Source organism: Hetaerina americana, unplaced genomic scaffold (assembly GCF_022747635.1).
Source record: "Hetaerina americana unplaced genomic scaffold, ioHetAmer1.1.p SCAF_8, whole genome shotgun sequence".
Classification (NCBI taxonomy): Eukaryota; Metazoa; Arthropoda; class Insecta; order Odonata; family Calopterygidae; genus Hetaerina; species Hetaerina americana.
This window is the reverse complement of record NW_027287427.1, coordinates 28922914-28940228: the sequence shown is the minus strand read 5'-3', so window position 1 is coordinate 28940228 and position 17315 is coordinate 28922914. Positions and strand designations below refer to the sequence as shown.

The 17315-nt window shown below is 43.0% G+C and overlaps 1 protein-coding gene across 6 annotated transcripts in view; it reads right to left on the bottom strand.

Annotated features, from left to right (window-relative positions):
* The window catches only part of LOC139698065 (proton channel OtopLc-like), a 234397-nt gene that overhangs the window by 167530 nt on the left and 49552 nt on the right, over positions 1 to 17315 (bottom strand). The window contains exon 1 of one of the 6 annotated variants that reach the window (XM_071596940.1): positions 15011 to 15645. The exons of the other annotated variants lie outside the window; for them this stretch is intronic. The gene's annotated coding sequence lies outside the window, so the exon portion shown is untranslated. Of the gene's footprint in view, positions 1 to 15010; positions 15646 to 17315 lie in introns of those variants that run through there. 6 annotated transcript variants of the gene reach the window in all.

Genomic DNA, 17315 nt, shown 5'->3' with positions numbered 1-17315 from the left:
AGCCAAGACAAATGGGTTATTTAACCAATAGTTAGCGCAAACTGTGATACAATCCGAAAAAGGAAATGAGAATCAAGGTCTTTACCAAGAAGATAACACATATTTAATTCAGGACAGAAAACGCATTAAAGGAAATTAGACAAACCTTGAAAATTATGAATAACTATAGCACAAGCGTCATCATCAAACTTCTTGTGCAGCCACCTGTTGACATTTCCATGTCAATTATCAGCAGAAACAGCGTTTTTATTAATTATTTAAAATAACCAAATTATAATTCCAGAATTATAACAAGTATCAAACAAGCTACATTACGACCGTTGGATATTGAACATTATTTTGAATTAATATATTTCCTTCCATCATTATTGTGGCATTAAAGGATATAAATCTTTAAAAAATCCTGCGAGATTAAAAAAACAATTTCACATCATGAAAGAAACTATGGTGAACCTTCCGTGAATGTCTACCTATAGGCCAGTCAGATTACCGGATATAGTCCATTGAGGGACACGCACAAAAAGTTCCGAGGTTTTAAAAAATTGCCCAACCCATTTCGCAATAATTTCTCATCTCACAAATTTGAGATCTTGGTTTGAAACAAGACAGGATATCTTAAATTTATGACGAATTTTTTAATTAGCGCAAAATTTCTGTACCAATCAGGCTAGACTTGGAATTTATGGTGGCGGTAGTTGCTCATCCTCTAATTAGCGTCTAGAAGTCAACTTAACGGAAGGAATGACGTGTACGACATACATGTAACTGCTACCCCTAGTGTTGCACAACTTGGCCGATTGCACAACTTTTCGACCATTCAAACCAGAGGGTGGGGGGTTGGAGAGGCGTCACCATCCCAAGTACAGACGGACGCTCCCTGACCGCCACCTCGGGAGTGACCCCAGTCCAAAAGCGGAGAGCGGGATGAGGGGTTGGGTGGAACGCAGACTTTGCCTTTCGTAAACTTTTTGGCGAAACCTCTGGTCTCTCTCTCCTCCCAAACATGCATCCGACGCTGCTGTTGAGTGCGGTTGTATGGTTACCGCACGACACTCTGCCCGCCACCTATACGCTTCCAGCCGGCCCCGGGGGGAAGGAAAGGGGAGAGGGGATAGGAAAAAGACCTCAAGGCGAAAGCTAACCCCTTCCCCATTCCACCGCCGAGGGCGTATTGAAATATCGAGTGAGGAGACCGAGGGAGGGATCCTTCGGAGGGTGTCGAATAGAAGGAAGTGAAACCGTCGCTGCACGGCGATAGGACTTCTTCCCTCGTCCTCCTCCCTCACTCGAACGGGGGTGGAAAACTCTCCAAGGGTTTATGGAAAGGAAGTTCTCTGGGAATCACTGGGCGTGCTCCGACACTAAAACCGCAAATCTTAGAGGTAGGCGTGAGTGGGGTGGAGATAATCACCCACTTAACACGCAACCACTCACCAGCCCTATTCCTCCCCGCGCTCAAACCCTCACTTTCCTCTCTCTTACTCTCACTTTTCGTCAAACTTATCCCATGCGCTCGCCCACATTTAAAATTTAGTTATTTAGTCATCATTGTCAACGATAGAGAGCAATGTGAAGCGATCAAAATTTGATCAAAATTGGATTCATAATGCTACTCCATTTTGTGCGTGGGGCATTTTTATCTTATTTTATTCCTTTACGAAACCAGATCGTATTTTACTATACCTTCATTGTTTACGTACATATGAATAATTTTCCAATTATGTCCAATACTTTGTCGCTTGATAACTTGTTGCTTTTATGCGATAATTTGTTGTTTAAAAACACCACGTAGCATGCTTCTGGGAAAAGAATCTACGGTTGGGTCCAAGATGTTTTTGCGTATAATGACCATTTCTTCAATAATATCAATAAATGCAATCTGAAACTGAAACGTATTTCCATTGAATGGAGATTAATATAGTTAAAACGCCTGTGGCAGCCAACTGAGATGTGTTCGCCTTCTCACTGTACGGTCCCATTGAGAGGCACGGTCACTGGGGTCTTAAATTTTGTGTTTGACTCCTGGACAACATCAGCCAAAATCAAAGCGGTGCAGCTATTTCAAAACCTCTTGTTTTAGTATACGTAACTGGCTTCCATACCATAACTCTGAATTTTAAATGTCGATGGCCGAAGGTATAGATGGTTATGAACCTAACTCTTGAGCTGCTTTAAGCTTCGTAAGCTTTTGTCTTTACATTGCATTACACCAGCCTTCAGTCTGATTATTGTGGTTGGTGGTCATATTTAAGACCACTTTCTACGTTGCATTGTCTTTATATACGGATTTTATCGCGTCTAATTTGTAATAAAATTTATTAAACATTAATTAATGTTCCTAAGAATTAGCTAAGTGTTCCAATCCTAAAAAAATGGAAACCAGCTTTACATTCTACTCGTATCTTTTAATGATCCCTAACGCGGTCGGACAATGTTATTCTGATCCCTTATCTCTCGCGGAAAAATGACATCTTAAATTCATATTTTCTACATTCAATCTCTCCAATTTTACTGAAGTGATCTCTCCCACCGATATACTATGGGCATTACCTTTTCAACATCCCTGCTAAAGGGACGTCCTTCCAATTTATGCAAGAGCTTCAATCTGTGATTTAACCTTCGCTCCGTGAGTAATTCCCAGCCTAGCTGCTTTAATATTTTGGATAAGCTACCAAGTTTATCATAACAACGTTTTACAAATCCAGCTCCTCGACGCTGCACGCGATCCAATTCGGCAATCAATCCAACTTAGTGAGGATCCCATATACTAGCAGAATATTCTATACAAGGCCTGACCAGAGAAAGATAACATTTCTCTTTGACGCTTTCATCACATTTACTTAGTACACAATGCTAACGCTATTAAATGCAAACTGAGGAAAAATTGTTTATTTTTCGCGAGTGTGACCTCAAAGAGTAGCGATGACAGTCTCTAATCAAGCAGGGCACGCCCAATTTAGTTTCCACCTCGATTTTTATGCGCATTCCTATTGCCGTGTCATCACGCTTGCGAGCGTCGTGCTCCTCCGGGGACGTAATGGACCTAAAATATGTACTCATCCCACCGATTTGAACCGTGAAAGTATTCCGTGCTGCCTCCGAGGAATCGACGACTATGGACATGAAACAGAGACCGTAAATAGACGTTCGATAAGCCTGTGTGTTTCCAAGAACGTTCCCCCCGACCAGTCCCCGCCAGATTCCTCATTGCAGATCGCGATGAGTAACCGCTAGAAAAGCGCACGCGTCCCGCTCCGAGAGGGCTCTCTCGTGAATTACATCATGGAGGGAAGGTGCGGCTGTCGTGAGAGAGAGAGAGAGGGGGCGGGTGGCGGTGGATAGGAACGGAATTGGTGTCATGCGCTCGTAATTTGGCTGCATCTAGAGCCGTGAATCCCCGTGCCCGAGTGTGGTAACCAGGAGAATATTTCGTCCCAAAAACATAAGCCATGGCACCTTTACTATTTCCGCGTTTCTGGTTGGTAATAAAAACCTTGGGGACACGGCCGTGATAGATAAATGGTTGCACACTTCGAACTTACAATTGGGCAAATATAAATATAATCAAAACTTAGATAAAATGCCATCACCTTAACGAATTTTATGTCCTGGGAATTACAACAAATGGTCTCACATGCTGAAGGAACGATACTCTTGTTTCAATTATTGATAATAATAAATATTACGAAACATATCACAAACAATGACATTTCAAGACACGGTTATCTTAGAGGTGGAGGACTGGACGGTGAACTACACTGTGGATAATTATTTCATAATAGCTATTTCATCACTGAAGGGTAACTGAAAATTAGGGGTTCGGCAATAATGCACGCAAAACGAGCTAGCTCTTCGAAGCGAACCAGAAACCTTTTTAAAGAGTGATGTGTGAGTTATGGATAGCAAAAAGACAGTAGTGACTGCGTAAGCCCAATAACTGGATTCGAGGAAAGGTTTTTTAGCATTCACCTAGCCCTAATGGTCGAATATGTCTTGCCTAGCAATTTAACCGATTCTCAAAAATGTCTCTTACTCTCAGACAGCGATCTTTGCCAAACACTCCGTCATCTGGGAAATATAGATTCTGATTCAGTGACCGTTGAGTGCATGACTTCAGCAGTAAGATAACGTGGGAGGGCTTTTACACGCAAGCTTATACTATACACACTGGTATAAATTTAATGTAACATTCTTTTACAAACTGAAGGCTAATGAATTCAAATTATTAGCCGAACCCGTTCATACGTGAAACATAATTCCAAGATATTCTTTAACAATTAAATCACGCAACATACGTGTCATTAGATATTCTAGTCTATTAGGCCGCATATAAATTTCCAGTATGATAATTCATTACAGCAGCAAGAGTATTCATTACAGCAGCAAGGTTATACATGCGTGTGGAAGATAAAAATTTGAATACTTTTTTGTGAATTCTTTTGACTGTACTCTGTAGTTTACAATAGATTAGTTACTCTTTTAGGGAGAAAAACCAGAGAAAACCTCTACTTGCCATGGAATAATAAATTATTATACATGGGGTTGTTCAGTTTAAAATTAAACATTTCTCATATGATATTCAGCAGCAAAAGGTTTTAATATACCATAAAATATATATTTTATCATTTGACATCCTTAAAACATAATTTTTCTGTTTGAGTGGCAATAATTACTTTTAGTTTTATAATTTTTACGTTTTTCCAAGTGTATACATTAGTCTCTAAAATCATATAAAAGTAACAAGAGATTCATATTAACACTTATTAATTAATATATGTCCCATATAGAATATTCACTTATCAAGTGTCACAGGAAAAACTTTCTTTACTAGTGTCAAGAAACTATCAATCTTTCACTTCATACGCAAGTCATAATAGTGCGTCACGAATCCGCATATGGAATATACAAGTACTATCTCTTCCAGCATTATAATTATTAAAATTAATACACTTAATGGAAAAAGAAATTAATGATTTGTATCCCACCTCAATATTCGTTGCCTACCTCGAGTACCACTGCTGCAGCGATATGACATTTTTCATACATTTGTTTACAGAGTGATATGAATAACAGACGGCGAGAAACACGCAAAAACATAACGGGTAAAGACGACCAACCACGACATGACTAGCCGCTATCAGAGAAATGGAAGGTGATTTAATATTCCATTTCGCGAACAAAAAAAGCCTCCCTCTCTACGGCGAAATTCCGACGCTTTATTAGATTCCATCACGGAGTCCAAAACAAGTCTGCTCAAGAGGGTCCCCCCATCCGGAGCGGTTAAAGGGAAGGGCAAATACAAGCGAACTACCGCGGCTGAATGCGATCCCGCGACTCCACGCCCGACACTGTACAAAGAGGGCGCGGTCAAATCCAATGAGCCCCCCTTTGCCAACAGGGAGGAGACGTCTCGCTTAGAATCATCCCTCCGCCGGGACAGATAAACGAAGAGAAGAGAGGAACGGATCCTCATCCTTCCCTGCCCTACACGAACACACACACGACAGACCTCGTCACGCAAGCCTGGGGCTGGAAAGTGCCAGGAAGGAATAAGGATGAGGGGGGTTCCACTAAAGACGGGAGATGAGGCGGAGATAGCGGGAGGGAGGGGCGGAGTGTAGTTGGGCATGGTGGAAGCGTTTCGGGAGGTACAGGGGTAGGAAGGGAACGAGGATGGGAGAGTTTTAAAGAGTGGTGAAAACGGTCACGGGAGGGGGTGAGGTGCCCGGCAAACACGACAGTCGGAATGTGATTGCGCTCTTTGCAATTCAACTCCGATGAATTCGCGGCTGTAGAGAAACAAAAAAAAAGTCAGCTGGGCGAACAAGGGCAAAGAGGCAGCCCGGGCAATGTGTTATACGAAGCATCACGGAGGGGCCCGTATTTGCGAGTGGATGCGAGAAGCATCGGTCGAGTGAAACGGAGAGGATGCCAGGATTTTACATTTTTAGCACCTTCGCTTTCATAAGCGTCATTCATTCACAACTCATCTGATAACACAGAAAACATAGGAAATTATCCCTGTCAATGCGTTCGGAGGGCAAATTTTTCCATGGTTATAAGAATGTTTTAGGCCTGTTTTGAAGAGCTAATAACCAGTTTACGGGCTCTTCTAATTTTCATACATTTAATGCAAACAAATTGTTCTTACACTAATTGATACTACATATATCATGATGAAATTTGAAATTTTTTACATTTCATATTCATGTGTCATGATATTCTATTTTTGATGTAACTTTTTCATTTGTATTGAAATAACAGATAGCTCTGAGCATCCTGGCGAGCAAGTGAAATCGAAACATTCAACAACTAAGTGAATGAAGTGCATGGATAACTTATACTACGCTCTTATTATTCTCACTATGCCAGTACTAATTAGACTGGAGAAAGATGAAATATGTGCCAAAGAAAATTGGAAGGACATTAATGTTTTAGTGATGGCATCATCTTCATCACCAATGCTATAATTCATTCGCACAGTATGACAACATTATTGCAAATGAACTTAAATTTACACTTCCAGGAATAAAAATGTACTGCAGCATACTAAAAGGTTAACGTCTCCTAACACAAAACCATACACGGCCTGATTTGTAGATGTATTAAGAGAAAGTATTCTAGCGAAACGTGCAGTAGAAACCTTGGTGTTTTGAAACTGTTGGCATAGTACAGGAGTCTTCCTCTCACGAAGTAGATAAACTCCACTTTTCCTTCCATAAACAGCGACGCTGCTCTCGATTTTGAAACTTTAATATAATTTAACGATGAAATTGGTGCGACTGTTTGGAAAATTAAGCATGTATTGAATAGATGTCCTATGCGACATTTGAGATAGTGTTTACTTTAGGATTCATTTGCATTCCATACAGCCCCTGTACGATCCAACGCTGTCGGTCTGCCTACATTCTACCTGTCATTGACCCACGTAACTTCCGCTACTTTCCAATATTACACATCATTGTGGAACTGTAGAGCATAATTATTAGACGGAAGAATGAAAGTGAGTTTCACTGCCACCGTCTCGGTAACTCTTGCGTTTATCCAAACGATTTCTCACGTCCTCATAACTCAAACGACTGGAACTAACCTACGTGTATGTTGAAATTAATCCGGAGATCATTCGAATGCTCATCGTGAAACCTATGAAACAGCCGCGAAAACGAGCAGTTTCACAATTTAACTGCATTTATTAGTACTCCAAGTTCACCAATTATAATTCTACAAAAATAATATGACTAAAAATAATAATTTCATATTAAGTCCTTGGGGACGCGGTAGTCCAGCGGTAGAGCATTGGACTACTGACCAGAGGATTCGATTCCCGGGCAAGCATCACAGGGCACCCTCGGCTACACCCAGGCTGTATGTTATTCGGGGACCAGATCTTGTGGGGAAACAACAATCGGCACAGGGAAAGGAACCCCCCTATCCTGGTACATGGATTTCACACGCCGTCATGCTTAATATTGGGTTAACTCTGACAGACATTACCTAACAAACCGACCTTCGGATCTATGGCCTTTTATATAGAGTAGTTATACGCATCCAATTACTCGTCTTATTGTCACTCTCCTAATCAATACAGAAATAAATTTGGGCCGACATAGAAATAAATTAGGTAACCAGGGGCCTGTAACAATATCACCCCGAAAATTGATTTTGATAGGCTGTTTATTGATAGACTATCGCAAACTGGTTCAGTGAAACCATGAGGCGTGTGAAATTCACATATTTAGGCTTTGGTGAAACCATCATTCCCTGTACCACCCGGTGCTTCCCTTGAAGTTTACTCTGAAAATACCATCGATTACATTTCAGCTGAGAGCATCAAGAGAAACAATCGGAATTTGAATCCAGGTTTCTCCTGTCAGTGTGCAAAGAGTTAATCATAGAGCTTCTCCGACAGATTTAGGACATGACTATATCAAATATAAATATTGCTACCTAATTCAGCGTAACACAAATTAGAATGAGCTAATGATGTAATGAATAAAAATTACCTGTACACCAAAAGGAAACTAATTAAAAACCACCCGCACAAAGTCGAGTAAAAAACATTTCCGGCATAAAAAGCAACAGTCACACAAATAACTCCACACACTCCCGAATTCTTTGTTCTCAAATAAGTGCAAAGGCACTAACATGAAACCTCTGCGATCGAATTTTGAAGAAACAAGTATTAACCCTTCAGATTTGAGTCCTGCGGCACTAATACACCAGAAGGATGTGCTTTCTTTAGCTACTTTTTTACATTTAACGTTACTTTCATCATTTCAATGGAACTTTATCATATGTATAGAACTTTCAGGCCAACAAATAACCCAAAAAAATATCCAAGGTGCCAAACCGATTGCCTTTAGTTACAAGAAATTCGTGCTAACATTTGGTTGCTAGGGGAATAAGGGGAAGGACTTGGGACATCAATGGGCCACCAAAAGAGCTGAAAACTCATTGGTTCCACGTGATGAATATCTGTTACCAAAGAAAAGCCTGAGACCTTGGGATTCTTCTCATCGATCCAATTTTTTTCACTCTCCTGTCAATCCCACTATCAAGTGGCGAATTTGAGTCAACAAGAAGACTCCAACTGACAGGCAGTGATGTGGCAAAAAGTGAAAACGAAATGCCGTCAAAACGACTTCGTAACAACAATTCGCATCCAAGCATCTCGAATCCAATACCGTAATTTTCATAACCAATGCCTTCAAAAAGATACATTACAACAGAAAAAATAACCTAAGGGCAACGAAGTTACGGGTGGATCGATCAAAAACGTTAAATTCGATTAAGATAGACCGAAATCGAAAGGCATGATAGGATCGATGAAGAGAAAGGTCACTCGCGAGTCGAAATAAAATATAACTAACTTAATATTGTACTGAATATGCTGGAACTCGCTCCTCCTTCATTTTTCCAAATCCAATGGCTTGCTTTGTCCTCTCCTCCGCTTTGCCATTATAAAAATAATGTCTCCTCTCACTGTGCTCACCACCGTGAAGTAATTTCCTTCGACTATCCGGCCAACCTGTTGAATTCTGCCGGCGTGACCTCAAAATGCGAGAGCCCCAGACTGCCTGCCGCACCCAACATGTCTCTCTCATTGATAAACATCCGAACTCTACTATCAAATAACCCATTTACTGCGAGGGGGCGTTGAACTTGCTCTCTGTAGCCGGCGGTGCGGAAAAAATGCAATCCAACCCCTGAAAATCGAATCCCCCATTATCCCAGGTCTCCCATGCTAGAATGCTTTCTGTGCGGCCGGTGGTATTTACAACACGGACACGGTCATTATAATTTCTTCGAAGCTGCCTGTACAGATTATAGTGTTCCCTGTCTAGGCAAAAATCATGCAGTGTTTGCCTTACGCAAGCGCTCAGCGCGGTTGGTATTAAAATCGATAAATGCGAGACCATCATCACAACCCTGGTAATCCAGGGTTTAAACTGTCTTGAATGTCCGATATCGTGGTCACTCAGCAAAAATGGTGCACAAAGACAGTAATTATGAAAAATTTACAGAAATTAAGATATTTTAAGATTATCAGCTGACTTGCCCTATCCACGTGGAGCAAGTGCGCATGAAAGCCGTAATCAAACCAAATCTTCCAGGACAATCAAGGGATGTTTTTTTAAATTTAATTGATATTCGCATCCAGTTTTCTTCGGGTGCACCTAGAGACTAGGTTCTTCCTAAAACACTTAGCCAGAATTTTTTCACAAGAAATCCGCAAAACCACGAGTAAATAATTCAAAGGCTGAAATTACAAACTAACACACGCGCCCTCAAGTCGGTAAAACGCATTTACAAAAGCAATAAATACTACTACAATGAGTAATTCTGGTTTAGATAATCCCATGAAAATAACTGCTTCGTTAGTAATTTCATTGAATCTTTCCGTTCTAAAAAGTTGTTTTCAATGTTTTTACGCGTAGAACCCCCAAAAATGTGTTCACGGGTCAGTAACGACGGCAGATCTGAATAACTGCCGCTGAATGATCAAAGAAGCTTTCCGTTGACAGGAGAACCCCGGTGCGGTAGAGTGACCAAAACCCATGGCCAGCCACTTCGAAAATTTCAGCGAATACGACAACTTACTATAAATCTGCTGTATTGTAACCCCGAGAACACTGCACCAAAATTTAATTTCCATTCTCAAAATGGAATTTTCCCGCATCTACGGCTTTTTTTCTGCAAATTACAGTCCTGGGCTTTACAAAGCCCGATTGTTCCCTTGGATGCTCTGATAAACCTTCAAAATCCTTACAACTTGCACAATTTGAGTATATTTTCATACTTTAAGGAACCTCCAGAGGATTCCGGCAGGCCCTGCGCCTTCAAAGGAGCCCGATTTCCCGATTCGCCACCGACCCACTTCGCATATATCTCCAAGGAAAGAGTAATAACCGCAATGAACGATCCTGGCGGAGATAGCAATGGGGGCACGCACACTCGATCGATCTTATACTTCGACATGGCCTACTCATCGGACGATCACAGCTGCTACTGGATCCTTCTTCTGTCGTTACGCGAGACTTAACCGCACCGGAGTGCCGCAGGGCGATCTGGAGAGGACAAACACGCTTTGAGCGAGTTCCAGTGATCAGAAATCGCCTGCCCGCGGGCAGAAACGTTGAGGTTGGAGGGCCAACAAGGAGGTAAAGGCGAAAATCACACGCCCCCAATTCCAAACGAAATATCACGACTCAAAAAAACCAGACCTCCTGCGCCCAGCTCTTTTATTTATGGAAAGCTATATAAAGACGTCGCGAGAGGGAGAGAGATTCCTTTTAAAATCGCCGCGAGGCGGCGGTCAAACTGGGCCGGACGGTCATCAAGCCTGCCGTAATCTTGGGATTTCTTTTACTTCACTTTTTCTCTCCCTCGCAAGCGGGTAAGGAAGAGAAAGAAAGGCGGAGAGAGACATCTAGGAGGAGGGGAAGGAAAGGAGGGAGGAGGTTTTTTGGTGGTCCCCGCGGATCGCGCCGGGCGTGGTATGGAGAGCCGGAAGCAGGTTCGGCACGAGCCGCGTACAAAACCACGAAGAAGGAAGTGGACATGAGGAAGGGAGGACGACCCAGGCCAAAGAAGGAGACGGATTAGTGCTGCTACGCCCTTGGACGCTTCCAACGCTCCGTGAGACCTCTTCTCCTCCCCGCTCGCTTCCTCAGGGCATACGGATGAGGGGAATAATTCCTCAAGAAGACTCCCTCGTCGCCGACTCCCGAGACAAGAGGAAGGCGATGCGTGGGGATATTAAAGTCCAAAGCCGTCGAGTGGAGGAAGACCACTCTCCCCCCACCTACTCCGCTCTCCTCGGTGGAGGGCGGGGATCACCGAAGTCCGCGCTCAGAAGAGATTTAATTGCAAAACCACTCTTCAGCATGTTTTTTACCTGCAATCTTGTATAGCTGCCGTCCAAAATTAGGGAGTTAAGCGTTTTATTGCCCCTATATATATGTAGAAATCCTGTTTGCCTCATCCTCTGCGAGGCTGACAAACCGAAAGACTGTCAACACAGGTCGTCATGCGATATGTCACTTATCATGCAATATAATACCACATTTAAATAGTAAATTTTTAGTATCACTTCAAACAACAATATGTATTTAAAAAAACAATAATTTCGTGTTTAAGGGAGTCGAAATTCCATGTGATCCTCGACAGTTTGGAACCACTATTGAAATCCTACATCTGCCAATCTTATTGTCGCGCTCAAGTATAGAATAGCTAAATTAAAATATCTTCACTGGGAGACCATGACATTATATTGCAATACAACATCATATTATAAAAAATCGCCTAATCATGCATTTATTTCTTATTTTAATTTATTTATAACGCTATCAGTTGAACTTTTGATCGAGGCGAACTAACATAAATTACCTCGAGGCATTAAAACGGTCATAACTCAAGTACTATTGATTGATCTATCATCAAGATTCCTGAGAATAAGGACGATATCTACGGAGATCATAACTTCATTCAAAGAAGAAATGCTTAAATCGCTTAGCTTAGCAGTGTAACGTCGACCATAATAGTAAATGGTAAACTTGATCATATCTATCATCTCCAAAAATTCTACTATCCATTACTGGCAGTAATAGCTATCAAGACGTGAGCAAATCAAGTCGATAATTCAAGAAAGACCATTTATATCCACTCTCAGATTTCCCAACTATTGATTAAAAAAACCCATGTTCATATTATATCAGTCTTTAGTCTATAAAACTAAAAAGACAAGATAGCACTGGGTAAATTGTGTGTCACGGAATATTTTAGCATTGATCGTAATTTTTTTGCAATGACTAGCATACCTTTTATATAGTTTACCATAGAAATTGCAATCAAAGTATAACACTTTCCTGACAAGCATGAAGGCTCTCTTAAAGATCCTATTCTCTGGATCCTAATACAGAGATCCACAATCCAAAGGGAGGCCCCCACCCTCCCCCCTCGTTAGAGGAATTTCTAAGTTTTTATAGGTAAATTTAGTCACAAACTGATAAGATCAAATATAGGCATGCGTTTTTTCTAAAGGTTTATTTTCATCGATTTCCCAAAATGGAAGAGCATGATAAATTAACATAATAATAAATAATATATTGCCTTGAATTCCACCTTTTATATGAAAGAATATGTAGATGGGAGATATGACATTTGGCATGTAGTGAGAAGCTGCTTGGGCAAGTAAAAGGTTTAGAGCTACTGCCCTAAAATATTCATGGGAAGATAGGTCAGGCAATTATCTACACATTCTCTTTGCTCCTATAATTTGTTTTCTTCATTTTCTTGTAGATTAAATAAGAATCTTGCCGGGGTTCTTACTAGATTTAGTTCACGTCAATATTCCCCGGGCATGAATATGGATCACTAATATAAAAAACTCATTTTTTACACATGAACACCTTTACTCCAAAATAGATTATTGGCTAAAATCCAAAAGCTTTGAAATGATATGAAAGCAAACAGATTGATATCATTCATTTTGCTAAATGCCGAAGGATTGCCGTAATGGCGAAGAGCTTATAATTGACCCAATTCGCATTACTTCATCAAGTAAGAAAATTTTAATGGCGAATAAATCTGATCAAAGTCAGCAAACATTCAATCAGGCCTATACCCTATCGCTACTTGACGACATATTAATTATATGGTGCAGCCGCGAACGCCGTCTCAAAGCGAAAAAAATAAGGAAAAACGACATAAAAACTTGAAAATTCATTTTTTAAATGAAACTACTTCACATTTAAGTTTGGAGAATCGCTCTAGTAATTTGGTGTGGGCTGTTTAGCGACAGCATAATTTCGTGAATAACGTTCATCTTTTCGGTATTGGTTATCACCTACGCCGCGCCGTGCGCCTTTTTCTTGGATAGAAGAAAAGTGGGCGTAACCAAGGCGTGACCTAATCGCGCAGGAGATTTCCAAAACAGAGAACCGGAGAACCAAGAAACATTCAGGTGTGCATGTGTAACTAATTGTATATTAATTCGTGCCATTGGAAAAAGTCCTATTTACATTGAAATAACGTTCACATTATACGAGAAAAAAGTAGACTCATGATGATGCGTACTTGGGGGTCCAAATATGAGAAAACTCGCAAAATGCCCATTAAATCAATAGGGAAACCAATGCGAACAACAAAGTAGCATAGAGAAAACCATTCCAAATCGAGATTACGGTTTCAAGTCCAGGCGGATAATCGCCAGACGTATTCCTTGGCGAACAAATCGGGAGTAATTACGAGTGCCAAACTCCGACATGTGGTTCCTCTGTCATCATCCAAGTGCCTACCCCTCCCTCCTCAGCATCACCTCTTCACAGGTGTACAGGTGGCCACCCTCGTCACCTCCTCTCACCAGTCCTCCGGGCGGCCAGGTGATTACACATTAGGGTCAGTTAGATGCAGAGCACGCGCCAAGCGAATTAAACGTCCGGTTCAAACACGTCAACATGCACTTTAACCAGTCAAGAATAAAGCCCCTGCAAAAGCATAAGCCGTCCGCAAGAGCGGAAAAAATCGACGGTGACCCCGACGCAAGAGCAGCTTTCAAGCTACTTTATACAGTTCCGCAACGAAATACGTACGAGAATAACAATTCCGACCACGTACGCCTCGGATAATGGCTCCGAAGTTCCTAAATAGGACCTCTTCCGTTACATTTCAGAAAACAGTTAACTCACGAGTGTTTTCATGCGATTGAGAAAAAAGCATTACCTTCCGGGAAATCGCCATTCGGCGACTGGGTCAAACGCATTCATTGAACTAGGGAACGAAAAGCAGACACTTCGTGCAAAAACGCCGAAGTGGGAACCATGGTTGTCAAATACACGAAGGGGAAGCCATGCGAGCTTGAGAAAAATAATCCTCCGAAAACACAGGGTCATACGAACACGCCCACCCCAGCGATCCGGACTGCTGTAGCCAAAGCTCCCGTGAAGTTTAATGTTAGTTATTTGGTAAGGAGACCGACTGACACTTTACACCCATCAGAGGTAGGCGGGGATTGGGGTGACAGGATTGCAGGATGCCAGGGAAGGGACCGGGGATAAAACAAGTGACATTATAATCGCGCACTGATTAGATTTTAATGCTCGTCTTCCCCTGGCAGAGCCCGTAAGAATGAAATAACAAGGACTGAGCACGTCAAAAGTATTGAAATAATTTATTTGTAGTCATCTACCTTTCCTCACGCAATGAAACAAATTGATAATTTTTCTATACATCGACATAACTGAAGCTTAATGATTTCCTAATGCCTCCCTGCTACAACTACACGTGTCGCGTGTAGATCTTAAACGGCACACCCAAATGGTTCCACGATTTAAATTCAAATGACCGAATGGTGCACTTAGAAGTGCTCCCTCCACATGGCACGGCTCACCGGTGGAGTGGGTAGACCGGCAATTGGACCCCTGTCAGGACCCGATTAAATCTGGGGAGGGTCAAATCCCGGAGGGACGTGGGCGCGTTTGACGACCATATGGGGCCGAGATCTCTGTACCTGTCCAGCGGCAGTCAGGGCCTCTGCCGCCTTCACCACCACCACCTCCGCCTGCAGATGTTGTTACAGTTGAGACCCCCTCGCTTGCCCCGGGGTCCTCCCGCACTCATCCCACGCTGCGGTCCGAAGAGCGATCCTTGCGCGACCAAAGAGTTAGGAGTGGCATGCAGCAGCTCTCTCTCTCTCTCGCCTCCCCTCGCCCTCCAAAACAAGAAGGTTAACCCGGAGAAACTGATGGTCTGCGACGAGCAGCGGGACCTCCGCGAGAGCACCAAGTCCACGACGCGGCCTCTCGATCTAACGTCGGACGAGGTGTTTCTTTGAGAGGCGAGGGAGCCGGAGGAGGTGCGTGCACCACCGACCGACACACCACGGGCAACTGACCACCTTCCCTTCCGCCCTTCAATCCCTCCAAACTCCACTCTCGTGCTGGTGGCAGTGGTGGAACTGTTGTTTTGCGTGGGGGCCTCCCCTCTACCCGTTCTCCTTCCGGCGTCACACACACTCTCTCTCTTTCTCACCCTCCCTTCCTCTATTCCTCTTCCACCTTCTCACACCCCCTCCGTTCTCCTCTGGGCGCCACACAACACTCCCGGGGTACACGCAGCTTGCACGCAGACTCCGCACGCCACCCCGCGTCGACCCTCGAATCGAAGGGGGCTGAGATCGCGCGCGGGGGGGGGACGGAGGAGGTAAGGGGGGCGGGGGTGGAGAAACGGAGAGAGGGGAGGAAGAGTTCGCGGGGGCACGGAAACTGGGAGGGCGAGAGGGGAGGAATAGGGGAATAGGATAGGAATACGAAAAGCGAGAGAGCGGTGGCGGGCTGAGAGAGAGAAAGATAGATGCATACAGAGGGCGTCGTCCGGGAGGCTCCGAGCGATGGCGGAGTCGACCGAGGTTTGCCGAGCGAAATTCCTCAAAAATACTCCCCCGACTGCCTTCCCCTTGCCTTGTCTGCCCATCCGCGATAGCCGATAGATGGCAACCGGGAGTCCGGACGGTGGACTCGCAGTTAAAAGCGTCGTCTCCTGGGTGAGTCACACAGGGTTTTGGGACTCGGGACGGGATTGTTTTCGGCCGCGTAGGGGTTGAGGGGAGTTTTTTTTAAAAGGGGTGGAGAGAATGACGACGGGAAAAGAGGGTGGGTTTCTCTTTTGTTTCCGAGTAATAATAAAAAAAAGATGTGGAAGGGGTTGAGTGTGGTGAGGGGTGTGCGTCGCGGGATATATTTTTCTCCATCCAAACGGGCTAGAGATCTCAATTAGTCCCACACAAGCGAGGTGCATCTAAAGGGACCCCCTACTCCGGCGGGAAGCCGGAGGAAGGGCAGAGGAGGGGGGGTTAAGGGTGTGTGGCGACTGCCGCAGTGCCACGCACTTCTGGAGGCGTCGCTAATGTTTTGACTCGAATGCGCAAACCCCTTCTCCGAAAAAACCACACCATTTCCACGTGCGAATGCGTACGTGTGTCCGAAGTATTTTGAATCTTGCGCGGGTGAGGGGGGGGGGTGAATTTAGTAGTCTTGGGGGAGGATGAGGGTGGGGGATGCACTGTCCACATGCCAATTGGAATTTTAAAAAATTGCGGTCGGGTACGCGAGGTCGCGTAATGGCGTGGGTTATGGCATGACTGCTACAGATTTTCCTGCAAAGGATGGGAGGAATGAATTTTCGTCAGTTCAATTATAAATGGGGTGGATCCTATATTTCTCGGCACGGAATTTAAAATTTTATCGCGACTCAGATCTCGGACGACAGTAATTGCGGTATCAGTCTTCAGGATATATCTTTTTTTTTATTTTTAGGTGCTTACTATCTCTCGGCAATGATAAAATTGCATTATTAATACGCATACGTATAACATGAAGAGACAAAACATTTGAATTCTCCGTTTAGGCCGGGAATTACGGTTTGCCATTGTATGGTTCACCAGCTTCACTCGGATTGCCAAATATGAAAACTAAATACGTATCCTGTAATGGTGGCAAAGAGTATTCTTCTCTGTGCCAAGGTAAGATAACTCGCCTCAATTATTGACTTTCTAGGTGAAATATTACGAAATACGCTTCACTTATAATATAATAGGAATTAAGTCTCCAATTTTCAACTTAAATGGAAAGAGAAGAGCAAAGTTCTACAAAAGTTAACACCTATAGAGAATCATTAAGCTACTTTTCTTATTCTGAAAATAGATCAGCGTAGATGCCAATTTTCTTTTTTCACGATTATTATTTAACATCTGCCGAAAAGGCCATAAATAAAAATCGATAACTGTTTCCACACTTATACTGATCAATGAAAATTGG